This window comes from Manis javanica, chromosome 13 (genome assembly GCF_040802235.1).
Source record: "Manis javanica isolate MJ-LG chromosome 13, MJ_LKY, whole genome shotgun sequence".
Taxonomy (NCBI): Eukaryota; Metazoa; Chordata; class Mammalia; order Pholidota; family Manidae; genus Manis; species Manis javanica.
The window spans coordinates 99,885,815-99,898,240 of NC_133168.1; the positions used below are offsets into that span (position 1 = coordinate 99,885,815).

Genomic DNA, 12,426 nt, shown 5'->3' on the forward strand with positions numbered 1-12,426 from the left:
CGGCGAAGGGTCTCTCCTGGCCAATCAGGCTAAATTGATGAGCAGATCAGTGATTCGGTCTAGTTAAACCGGTTTCACCCAGTGTTTCTCAGCCCGGGGCTGTGGGCCCCCGCCCCCAGGGGACGCTGGGCGATGTCTGGGAACATTTGTGCTGGTTGCTACAGGGGACGCACCTGGCAGCAGATGGCAGCAGAACCTGGCGGTCCTCCAGTGTCCAGCATGGACCCCAAACAAAACAGGCCCCAAATGCCCACAGCGCAGACGTTGGAAGAGTGTGGTTTAACCCCGCTGCTAAGTAAGGGGAAAATTCAGGTCTAAAAGGGCCCCGAGCAAGTACAGCACCGAGAAGCATCTCGGTTCGCTGATGGACAGTGGGGGTGGGGGACGGGGACTTGATGATATGGGTGAATGTAGTAGCCACCATGTTGCTCATGTGAAACCTTCGTAAGATTGTATATCAATGATCCCTTAATAAATAAAATAAAGGAGCTTAGGACGGGAAAAAAATGAAAATAAAAATAAATCCCTGAAGGGGAAAAAACTGTCAACTTGCTTTTTTTTTTCCTCTGTGCTCTCTTTCTGCAGGACCCAAGGAATTCCCCAAGTTCTGTCAAAGGGCTCCCCTGGGAGAGGGTGGTTAGAGGAAACAGCCTTCCTCCTGGTCTTGCAGCTACTTTGCTCCTCAACCCCGTGGGAGGGTCCGCCCCAGTGCGCTGCCCCCCTTAGTTTGCAAAGTACCCCTGACGTCCGGATCTATTCCTGCTAAAAATTCAGGAAACCGTTTTGTTCACAGTCAGTCACTTTCGTTTTTCTTTTGTAAGTAAAAACTCAAGATTAATTTGCGCTTTGGTTATACACATCTCTCCATCCCCGGAAGTCCCACTCAAGCTACTCTTAGAAGACCGTGTTTTGATTTTTTGTTGTTGTTGAAACGATGGTCTTTAATTTGTATCTGTCAAAAGCAATGCCTAGATTTTGTGCATCTAAAAAATGAATCTGTTCAATGTGTTTTTCTGCTTCTTTTTAATCTCTCAAGATACGAAAAGACATACAGGTAGGGATGTAAAATGGTGCAGCCGCTATGGAAAACAGTTTAGCGGTTCTTCAGAAAGTTGAACATACAGCATATCCCTATAACCTGGTAATTCTGCTGGGGGGAATCTGCACGAGAAATCAAAAGCCGCGATTTCAGATACTTGCCCACCCGCGTTCACAGCAGCACTGTCCACAATAGACAAAGGGTGGAATCAAAAATTCATCAACACATGAATGCGTACACACAATGCTTCCATCCGCACACAGGAGTATCACTCGGCCTTAAAGAGGAAGGACAGCCTTGGTGGAAATGGCAAAGAACTAAATGTGATTTATTTCCAGAGGAATTAACGTTGAAACAAAACGGTATTTTGCCAAGAAGCCCGCATGTCAGAACGTGTACCAGGGGGTCCCTCCGGCCGGGAGTTGTGGGGGGGAGACTAAGAAAGAGCTGGTGGCTGTGCGGCACTAAAGGAAAATGCAGAAAAACTTTTGAACCAGCCAATACAATTAAGACAAATGTAGGAGAAAGCCTATCAGGGATATAAACTTGCTCAGGCAACGACGGGGAAGGATGAGCCCTGCAGGAATCAGCCAATGAGGAGGCAGGGGCGGGACCCGGCGCCCGGGAAGGAGCCGCTGGTTGGCACGCCCGGGGCGCGCGCGCTCCCAGGCCCCGCCCGCCGCAGGGCCACCGGGAGGGCCTCGCCCCGCCCTCTTCTCTGTCCCGGTGTCCACCTACTGAGCTCGGGCCGTCTCGGGGCTCGCTCGGGACCCTCTGGCCCGTGCGCGGGGGACCGAGCGCAGTGGGACGACGCGTCCCTCCCGACCTGCGCGCGCCACCCGAGCGCGGACGGGACTGGAGTGCGGGGACCGCCTGACCCGCGCGCGCGCGGAGGACACCCAGGCGCCGCGGCAGCAGGGCCACCTCGTGCGCCGGCCAAGGTAGGAAAACTGGGCTGTGCGTGCTGCCTCGGTGGCCGGGCGTCTGTTGGAGGGCCCGGGTATGGGGCCCCAGATCCCGCGAGGGAACCGGCCGGAGGCGGGCGGAGCAAGAAACCTCCGTGATCCCGGGGGTCGAGTGCACCGGGACCTCCTGAAAGACGGGAAATAGAGATGCTGGGCGTAGGGGAACCGGGAAGGGGAACAAGAACAGCGTCCTTGGTTTCCCCGACAGCCCCGCGGGGCGAATGTTAGGGTCCCGGGGGCCGCTCCGACACCGGGGATGGGACAGACAGACGATGATGAAGTTCTGTTGTTTTCGTCTGGACCAAAGAAACGATCCGTCGGCCATCAGTTTTCCGACCGCAGTGCGGCCCGAATGAAGGCTGCCTTTGCGGGGGGCTGGTCCTCCGCGGATGGTAAAACCTGCAGGACGGCGGGGGAAAGGGATCACGGCCCCTGCCGGTTCCAAGGGCTTTTTCAATGTTTCCCCTTAATACCAAAGCAGAGAATGCTAAGGAGGGGAAGAGAGCCAGCCCCCAGACGCTGCAACAGAGAGGCCCGGGGGCCCTCGCTCCTGTCTTCCTCCCCCATGTGGCCCTCCGGCTGGAGCTCAAGAAGAGCAGGGGCGGGAGGGCATGACAGGATGCAGGCCCGTCCGAGGGCCGGGGGCCTTTGGCTCCCGCAGCCTCCTGTCCGAATTTCAGGAGGAAATGGGAACAGTGCACAACGGATCTAGAAAACGACGACCCCCTTCCCTCCGCGAGGTCAACCGGGAGCTCCTAAAATGTTCCCATTGAGAGAAGCCCCGCGAGGGCAGGGAGAAATTGGCTTCTTCAATGCTCCTCCCACCAGCACCGAAGTGGGGAATTTAAAAAAAAAAGAGACAGATGAAGCCACTATTATAAGATCCCCTTGGTTTAGCAGACCAGGTGGACCAATATATACCCCTGGACAGAGCTGATTATTTTATTTACAGGTGAAGAGAGAGAGGATGACCAGAAAAGCCACCATGTCTATCTGGGAATGAGAACATCCATCAAGATGTTCAACCAGGCAAGCAAAAGTCCCCAAAATGTCTATCCTGGCTGAGATAATAGTGACCCAGGAGATAGAACTAAAATGCAAGATCTCAGAGGATTAACTGTTAAAGGAATCCGAGAATCAGCCCCAAAATCTCAGAAGGTCTCCAAAGCCTTTGAGGTGCAACACAAGAAGGGAAAAACTCCCAACTGCCTTCTTACAAACACTCAGAGATCAAATGATGAAATACTCTGAGCTAGACCCCAAAGAACCTATAGGGCATGGTGTTTTTGGAAGTAAACTGTAAAGGAGTGCAGAGACCATCAAGAGTCAGGAAACCCTAGAGCAATAGCCACCCAGTTTTCGTAGAAACTACCCGAAGCTAACACACCTGCCCTAAGTCAGATAACCAGAGGTGGGCAGTAGCCTCGGGACATAACCTGTGATAAGTCAGGAAAACATGCTGTGTGAGGTAGAGATAACGGGAAGCGGTTAGGTAACCGGGGGCATTCCCGTTTCAACTCCATTGGCTAAAATGTAGAATGTGTTTTTAATTCATTGGTTGTGGTAATGCGCGGGCTTCGGTGCAAGGGCTGCGAAAACCCTATATATTCCCTACCTAAAGTTGCTTGGGGGTCGGCAGCTCGGACGCGGCCTGCATGTCAGGGGAGGTGCTGTCGGCCCCAGCTTGCTGGCTGAATAAAGACTTTGCTTGGATTTACATCTCCGTGTCCGTGTGGCTTGTTCTCTGGGGAAATCCTGGAGTCCTGGACCCTAAATTTGGGGGCTCGTCCGGGATCCGAGCGGCTTCCCTGAGAACAAAGGATGACTGGAGGCAAGGTCTAATTGTCTGGACGGGGCAGTGTAATTCGAGGATCGCCCCCTCGTGTCTGCACAAATCCATTATAAAGCGGGAGTCGCCATCCCGTGTATGGTCTCGGGTTAGTGACCCCGAGTGAGGAAGTCCGGGCTGGTAGTCCCGGCCCCCAGGTTAGTGACCCTGGGTGAAGTCCAGGTAACCAATCCTGGTCCTAGGGTCCAAGTGACTCGGCCTTAGGAAGGCAAGTGCGATCGGTAGGAACCTGGTGCCCGAGGAGGATGAAATCGAGCTCGTCACCCTGTGGCAGTCCGAGTGGACGCCTTTCGGGAGAATCACAAGAGTTTTTGAGGATCCTGAAAGTGGTGAGTGTGGTGCACACCAGAGTGAGAGAAGGACTGGTCCGAGCAAGTGCGATCAGATGTGGTGTATGTGCTTAGTGTTATCATTGATTGTTTTATTGTGTTTTGGTTTCGGTCTATATTTCTGCGCTTTTCATTTTAAGTTTCCCTGTTCTAAGGTTCTCCTGTTCTTTCCGTTCCTCCTTTCTGCCACTAAATCATTCCCCGCGGGCATGGGTCAGGCAATTAAGAGCCATTAGGGCGCCTGCCGCTATAAGACTCCCATGACAGGATAAGGGGGTCACAGCTACGAATCCCAGATAAATTCGCGTCCCCCGCAGAAGAAAAACTGTGCAACAACAGGCACCCGTTCAGAAGCACATACACCAATCATCTTGTTAGAGTGGCATCTCTATCTTTTGCCCTTGTCTTCCTCGTATTTTTCACTATGGGCCAGACTCAGGCTACTCCTAAAGGTCTGATCCTTTCCCATTTCCCGAAGGTGAAGGAACGGGTCTTAAATATGGGCCTTGGCATCAAGAAAGGTAAGCTCGACACCTTTTGCTCAGCCGAGTGGCCTTCCTTTGGAGAAGGCTGGCTGACCCAGGGATCTCTTTCCCTGAATCTTATCGGCAAAGTCAAGGCCATTATCTCCCGGCCAGACCCTGAGGGCCACCCTGACCAATTTCCCTATATCCTTGTCTGGGAAAATCTGGTTGACAAACCTCCTTCCTGGCAGGAGCCCTTTTTGGTGGGGAAACCTCACACTGACCCACTAAAGACCTCCGTCCCAGTCGCCCAGGAAGAATTAAAGCCCTCTCATCGCAGGGCCAGAAACCCTGTGCGCCCGAGTGCGCCGCCTGTTCTCCCTGACAGTTCTCCCCTCTACGCCCCTCTGCCGATTGAGCGACCACCCCCGTATGCGGCTCCGTGGGAGGGAGGGGGTGAAGCCGCCGAGGGGGTAGAAAACGAGGTTTTCTGCCTAGCAGGGACCAGGCAGCTGCAGCTTCTCCAGACTCTTCAGCAAGAGAAGATAGGAGGCCAGGGAGAGCGGGAGGAATGCAGTTAAGGCCTCGGGGGGCCAGGGAACAGGCAGGGGAGGCCCCCTCCTCCACCTCAGAAGGAGCAGTGCCGGCCCTGCCTGTGCGTGCCATCGGTGCAGGCAGTCCGGACGGGAGCTCAGCAGTATCAGTACTGGCCCTTTTTGTCTAGTGACCTCTATAATTGGAGGACTCAGAACCCTCCCTTCTCGGAGGACCCCAAGTGTCTTATAGGTCTGGTGGAGTCCATTATGTTTACCCATCGTCCCACATGGGATGACTGCCAGCAATTACTCCGCACCCTCTTCACGACGAAAGAGCGAGAGCGTATCCTCAGTGAGGCCAGCAAAAATGTCCTCGGACAGAATGGAAGACCCACTACCCTCCAGCCCATCATCGACGAGGCGTTCCCACTTACGCGCCCGGATTGGGACTTCGGGACTGCAGAAGGTAGGGAGCGTCTCCGGGTCTACCGCCAGACTCTGATGACCAGTCTCCGGGCGGCCGCCAGACGGCCCACTAACTTGGCTAAGGTAAAAACTATTGTTCAGGGGGAAATGGAAAGCCCAGCCGCGTATCTGGAAAGGCTGTTTGACGCTTACCGGCAGTACACCCCCATAAACCTGGAAGCAGAGGAACACAGGTCAGCTGTGGTCCTCTCATTCATCAGCCAGGCAGCCCCCGATATCCGGAGGAAACTCCACAAGCGGGAGGACCTGGGGGAGATCTCTGTTAGGGAACTGCTGCAGCAGGCGGAGGAGGTCTTCAATGCTAGGGAAACTCCGGAAGACAGAGAAGAAAGGCTGAGGAAAGAGAAATGGGTAATGCAGGAGAAAAATAGGAAGGGAGACAGGGAATTTCAGAGGAGGGAGAACAAGAAGCAGAGGGAGGAGATGGCCAGGATATTCCTGGCCGGGGTGAAGGAGGGCCCTAGGCCACCTCGAGGAACGGGACCCCGCCAATCCCGACTAGGATGAGATCAATGCGCCCTGTGTAAGAGATACGGACATTGGAAGAGGGAGTGCCCCCAAAGGGGGGAACAAGGGAGAGGGAACCCTGTTAAGACCCTGCACCTAGGAGAGGAGGATTGACGGGGACGGGGCTCGGCACCCCTCCCCGAGTCCTGGGTAACCCTGTGCGTGGAGGGGACTCCCATTGGGTTCATGGTAGATACTGGGGCACAGTATTCAGTTCTCAACCAGGCCCACGGCCCCCTAAACCCAGGACGCACAAGTATAGTCCAGGGAGCGACAGGGTCCAGGAAATGTGCCTGGACTACTAACAGAAAAGTGGACCTAGGAAGGCATCAGGTCTCTCACTCATTTCTGGTCGTACCCGAAAGCCGCGCACCGCTGCTGGGCAGAGACTTACTAACCAAGGTCGGGGCGCGCATCCATTTTGAACCCAAGGGGATAAAGATCATGGACAAAGAGGGGCAGCCCCTACCACCGGTGCATGTGTTGACTCTGTCCCTGGCCGATGAACTTCGTCTGTTTCAGGCAGATCAAGAAAAGGGGGGCCAGGGAGAAATGGACTCTTGGTTGCAGAGGTTCCCTTCCGCATGGGCCGAAACCGGAGGAATTGGTCTCACCAAACATCTGCCCCCGGTTGTTCAACTCAAAGCCGCAGCCCTACCCATCTGGGTCCAGCAGTATCCAATACCAGAAGAGACTAGAAAAGGGATAGCACCCCATATCCACGGACTGTAGGAGACAGGAATCCTTAAACCCTGCCAATCTGCATGGAATACGCCCCTGCTTCCAGTAAGGAAGCCTGGCAGTGGAGATTACAGACCGGTGCAGGACTTGCGAAAGGTCAATGAGAGGGTAGAAGACATCCATCCTACAGTGCCCAACCCTTACACCCTACTCAGCCACCTGCCACCCGCACATGTGTGGTATACTACTCTGGACCTAAAAGACGCCTTCTTCAGTATCCCACTCTCTGAAGTTAGTCCGCCTTTGTTTGCCTTTGAGTGGCAGGAGCCAGGGGGAGGAAGAAAAGGGCAGCTTACCTGGACTAGACTGCCACAGAGCTTCAAGAACTCTCCCACCTTATTCAATGGAGCCTTAAGCCAAGACCTGGAGCCCTTTCGCAGGAGACACCCCCGCGTGACACTGCTGCAGTATGTGGATGACCTGTTGCTGGCCACAGAGACCCGTGAGGAGTGCGATGAAGCCACAGGGAACTTGCTGGCTGAACTGGGCAAACTGGGATACCGAGCCAGTGCCAAGAAAGCCCACATCTGTCAGAGGTCAGTGGTCTACCTGGGGAACAAAATATCTAATGGGGCCAGGTGGCTAACGCAGGCCACGAAACAAACTGTCCTGGCTATCCCCGTCCCTTCCTCACCCCAGGGAGTGAGGGAATTTCTGGGCTCAGCTGGGTTTTGCAGGCTCTGGATTCCAGGGTACGCAGAAATAGCCCGACCGCTATATGAGGTGACCAAAGAAGGGCCGGGCTGGCAATGGACTCAGGAACAAGAGGCCTTTGACAGACTAAAAGAAGCTCTCCGAGCCCCCGCCCTATCTCTGCCAGACCCAGAAAAACCCTTCATCCTGTTTGTACATGAGAAAAAAGGAGTGGCTAAAGGAGTCCTGGCTCAGCAGCTGGGCCCATGGAAAAGACCTGTGGCCTATTTGTCCAAGCGGCTAGACCCAGTGGCCTCCGGGTGGCCACCTTGTCTACGTATCCTAGCAGCCATCGCTCTACTAGTAAAAGAGGCAGACAAGCTGACTTTTGGCCAGAACTTGAGAGTAACAGCCCCACATACTGTGGAGGGGATCCTCAGGCATCCTCCAGGAAAATGGATGACGAATACAAGACTCACCCACTACCAAGGGCTCCTACTAGACTCTCCACGAATTGCCTTCTCCGACCCGGTGACCCTAAATCCTGCCACCCTTCTGCCGGACCCAGATCTGACGACCCCCATCCATGACTGTAGAGACATCCTTTCCGAAATTATCCAGGTGCGAGCAGACCTGAAGGACACACCGTTACCGAACTGTGAGCTAAATTGGTATACAGATGGGAGCAGCTTTGTGCAGGAGGGGGTCAGGAAAGCAGGGGCAGCAGTAGTAACCCACGAAGGGGAAGTTGTCTGGAGCGCAGCTCTGCCCCCTGGCACCTCAGCACAGAAGGCGGAACTTATTGCTCTCGCTGAGGCCCTGGAAAGAGCAGAAGGCAAGCGGGCCAACATCTACACAGATAGCAGGTATGCCTTTGGCACTGTCCATGTCCACGGTGCCATCTACTGAGAAAGAGGATTCCATTCCGCTGAAGGGAAGGAACTGAGGAATCTACAAGAAGTCCAAAGACTACTAGCCGCTATCGAAAAACCCAAGGCGGTAGCAGTTATACATGTACCGGGCCACCAATTAAAGAAGACACCTGAGGCCGTCGGCAACAACCATGCTGATGCAGAAGCTAAGAGGGCAGCCCTCTCGGACTCTCTTGTGCTTGCAGCCCTTGAAATACCCATACCTGAACTGCCCGCACTGCCGCCCAAACCTGAGTATTCCCCCCAGGATCTTGAGTGGATTAGGAAACAAGTCTCAGGGAAAGTGTTTGGGGAGGGAAATTGGAGTAGGGACCAAGAAGGTAGGTTGATCCTGCCAGAAGCATTAGGGCAGTACATGCTTGCTAATCTGCACAAGTCCACCCATCTAGGCTGGAAAAAGCTACTCAGCCTTTTCCAGTCTGCGCAGTTGGTGTTTCCTCACCAGAATGAGGCAGCTCATCAGATCACGAATGAATGCAGTAGCTGTGCAAGGCTAAGACCAGCCCCAAGAGGGCTGCACCCGGCAGGTACCCGGGAAAGGGGGAGGGCTCCAGGGAGGAACTGGGAAATACACTTCACCGAAGTAAAACCAGGGAAGTACGGATTTAAGTATTTGCTGGTTATGGTGGATACCTTCTCAGGGTGGATGGAGGCTTTTCCAACCAAGCATGAAACCAGCCAGGTGGTAGCAAAAAAATTAATTGAAGAAATCATCCCCAGATATGGGGTCCCTGGAGCCATAGGTTCCGATAACGGCCCGGCTTTTGTTAGCAAAATCCTGCAGGGATTAGCCCTGGCTTTGGGGGTAGATTGGAAGTTACATTGTGCTTGCAACCCACAAAGCTCTGGGCAGGTAGAGAGAATGAATCAGACCTTGAAGGAGACCCTTTCTAAATTGGTATTGGAGACTGGCGGGGACTGGGTGACCCTCCTTCCCTTAGCCATCTTCCGCACTCGGAACTCCCCCTATGTACATGGTTTAACTCCATTTGAGATAATGTGTGGGGCCCCTCCACCTATAACTCGGCGAGTGCAGCTTCCCGATGCAGAGGACCCGGCCCCTGACTATGCGATTGTGTTGCAAGCTCTCGCTAGAGTACAGCAGGAAATCTGGCCCCTGATCAGAGCATATTAGGAGGGCGGGAAAATTCCGAGCCCGGAACATGGCATAGTCCCAGGAGATATGGTATGGGTCAAGAGACACCAAGTAAGGACTCTTGAACCCAGGTGGAAGGGACCTTATGTTGTATTGTTTACCACCCCCACTGCTCTCAAGGTTGATGGTATCGCTCCATGGGTGCACTACACCCACGTTCGGAAGGCTCTACCTCAGAGTACCTCAGAGTGGAAGGTGCAGCAGCATCCTGTGGATCCCCTAAAACTACACCTAAGCTGAAGATGAAGGAGATCCTGCTAATAAGCGCCTTAATATGGACCATCAAGGGAACCACATCTGTGGAGCTGGGGGCAGGCATCATCCCCTGGCTCGAAGGCACCAACCCTCATCAGCCATGGGACCTGACCTGGATGCTGGTTAACGGGGCAACTGGGGAGGTCATCAGCACCATAGAACACACTGCGCCACTTGGAACCTGGTGGCCTGACCTGTTTTTCTGCCTCCGACAGATCAACCACAGTTACCGAACCGTCCCTCCAAACTTGGCTCGCTCCCATGGATTTTATGCTTGCCCAGAAACAGGTAAAGGAGCGTCATGTGGGGCGGGAAGAGACTTCTGGTGTGCCAAATGGGACTGTGTGACCTCGAACGATGGGGATTGGAGATGGCCAGTTACAAAAAAGGATGCTGTCAAATTTTCTTATGTCAACCAGGGCATCCCTCGTCACGTGCCTATGGCCCTTTACAAGGACAAGGCTTGTGACCGAAGGGACCAGGATTGGGTACGCATTCAATTCACCGAGATGGGCAAAAAGACTGAGGTATCGTGCTGGATAAAAGGACTAACATGGGGGATAGCGTACTATAAATATGGGGGGCATGAAGGCTCAAACCTCACCATCAAATTAGCCTTGTCAACTCCCAGCAGCGTCTTCATAGGGCCCAACCCGGTTGTACGTCTCCAGCAACAGGTTATACATCCCCAGAAACCTTCAAATCAGAACAAGGACCTGGGCCAAAGGGACGAGAAAATGTTGACCGGACGTACGCCTGCACCTCACACCTGGCTCAGCTCCCCGAGGGGCACCTTGGGGGGCACCAACAGCCACATCTGCCAGCCAACTGCTGGAACGCATGCCCCGGGCCCATCTGTAGTAGTAGTCGGGGCTGTAGCCATAATAGCCATGGGGCGAGTAGTCGGAGCCGCCATAGCCTGGCCTGTAGCCCTGCTGGTAGCCATAGCCCTGGTTCCAGTAGGTGCTGTAGCCCTGATTCCAGAGCCCACAAGAGGACCGAGTCTGGGTCCCTCCGGGTCAGATAACCCTATGTGGGAAATGGTGCAGGCAATAGCAGAGACTCTTAGCCACACCAATCCCTCCCTCACCGATCCCTGTTGGCTATGCTACCCAGGTTCACCCCCCTTCTATGAGTCAGTCGGGATAAATGGCTCCTACACTATCAGCAACTCCCATCCCACTTACTGGGACGGGAGACCGTGGGGACTTACAGTCGCTCAAGTCTCAGTCGCTGGTACGTGTGTAGGCACAGTCCCGACGACCCAGAGCCAGTTATGCTCCTCCTATAATAACACTACGTGGGAGCAGGGAAAGTGGATTATACCCTCCTGGGGCTGGTGGCTCTGCTCAAAGACAGGCCTCACTCTGGCCCTATCCACCTCTGTGTTCAATGCTAACAGTGAGTTTTGTGTGCTGGTGGCCCTTCTACCTCGCCTAATGTATCATTCTCATGAATCTCTCCTTTTTTATTGGGAAGAAAGGCCGAGCCCCCACCGGAGCAAGAGGGAGGTTGTTACCGCCCTGACCACTGGGACCCTCTTCTCCCTAGGGATAGCAGGGGCAGGCACTGGGGTCGCAGCCCTTGTAACTCGGGAGAAAGGGCTCACAGCCCTGAGGCTGGCAGTCGACAGGGACCTAGAACAACTCCGACAGTCAATATCAGACCTGGAGCAATCCCTCACCTCCTTGTCAGAGGTGGTCCTACAAACTGAAGGGGCCTGGACCTCTTGTTCTTAAAGGAAGGTGGACTGTGCGCAGCCCTAAAAGAAGAGTGCTGTTTCTATGTGGATAAGACAGGTGCAGTCAGAGATTCCTTAGCGAAACTAAAAACGGATCTAGAGAAGCGGCATAAAGAATATGAAGGTAACGAAGGCTGGGTTGAGTCTTGGTTCAAATACAAGCCTTGGTTCGCTACCCTCCTCTCGGCCGTTGCGGGGCCACTGGGCATCCTGCTGTTGTTGTTTACTATTGGTCCGTGCATAATAAACAGGCTGCTTAGGTTTGTACGGGAAAGGATTAACACCGTCCAACTTCTGGTCCTTCATCAAAAGTATCAGGCCCTAGATGCCGCTGTGGAAGATTCCTCAGTCTGATCAAGAAAAGGGGGGAACTGTAAAGGAGGGCAGAGGGCATCAAGAGTCAGGAAACCCTAGAGCAATAGCCACCCAGTTTTCGTAGAAACTACCCGAAGCTAACACGCCTGCCCTAAGTCAGATAACCAGAGGTGGGCAGTAGCCTTGGGACATAACCTGTGATAAGTCACGAAGACATGCTGTGTGAGGTAGAGATAACGGGAAGCGGTTAGGTAACCGGGGGCATTCCCGTTTCAACTCCATTGGCTAAAATGTAGAATGTGTTTTTAATTCATTGGTTGTGGTAATGCGCGGGCTTCGGTGCAAGGGCTGCGAAAACCCTATATATTCCCTACCTAAAGTTGCTTGGGGGTCGGCAGCTCGGACTCGGCCTGCAAGTCAGGGCAGGTGCTGTCGGCCCCAGCTTGCTGGCTGAATAAAGACCTTGCTTGGATTTACA

General features: G+C 54.0%; 1 long non-coding RNA gene across 3 annotated transcripts; it reads left to right on the top strand.

Moving 5' to 3' along the window:
• Positions 1-1,012: 1,012 nt before the first annotated feature.
• Positions 1,013-12,426, top strand: LOC118972397 (uncharacterized). 3 transcript variants are annotated; one of them, XR_012124587.1, is made up of 3 exons: positions 1,013-1,980; positions 2,957-5,648; positions 9,758-12,426. It is a non-coding gene; the product is annotated as an uncharacterized lncRNA (long non-coding RNA). The 3 variants fall into 3 exon arrangements; XR_012124589.1 differs by having other exon boundaries at positions 2,957-4,703; XR_012124588.1 differs by having other exon boundaries at positions 1,025-1,980; positions 2,957-3,033.